Source organism: Atta colombica, unplaced genomic scaffold, assembly GCF_001594045.1.
Source record: "Atta colombica isolate Treedump-2 unplaced genomic scaffold, Acol1.0 scaffold76, whole genome shotgun sequence".
Lineage (NCBI taxonomy): Eukaryota > Metazoa > Arthropoda > Insecta > Hymenoptera > Formicidae > Atta > Atta colombica.
In genome coordinates, this window is record NW_017259568.1 from 579,047 (window position 1) to 579,674 (window position 628).

Consider the following 628-nt stretch of genomic DNA (forward strand, 5'->3'; position numbering starts at 1 on the left):
ATTTTTGGAAAAATAAACTTGTTCGACTGGATCATTTTGTTTCCACGTGTCATTTTTATTCCGTCAGAAAAGCATTAGTTATAGCAAATGGCATGGTTATTAGAGATTTCAATCACATATTTCAAGGGCATCTAACGAATTAAGAGGAACGAGACTGACATGTTAATGAAATACGATCGCGCGAATTCTATATCACTATCAATAATATCATGTATTAATATTGTCATCATATGATATAAGAAGATTCTTATAACATGGTCGTCATGGTCTGGTTCCACCAATATAAGATTAATTTTAACTTATTGTTTATCTTTTTCAAATTCTTAGAATCTTAGAATTCTTAAAAGGAAAAGAATAAAAATAAACCAAGATTAAAGTTAATCTTACATTGGTGTAACGTCACCGGACTTTATTTGTTTTTTTATCCTGCACTGTACAGACTAAACTAGAAACCTCTTTCTTGCTTTCGTCAAATATCAAATATATATACCTATTTCACTTTAAGTTCCAAAAGTGTACATTAGTTCAGAATATATTAAACAGACCTAACATAATCGAGAGAGCCACTTGAAAGAAACGTTTAGTTGGCGTCACGCCGCCACTATTATAGGATTGTGTGAGAGTGAAT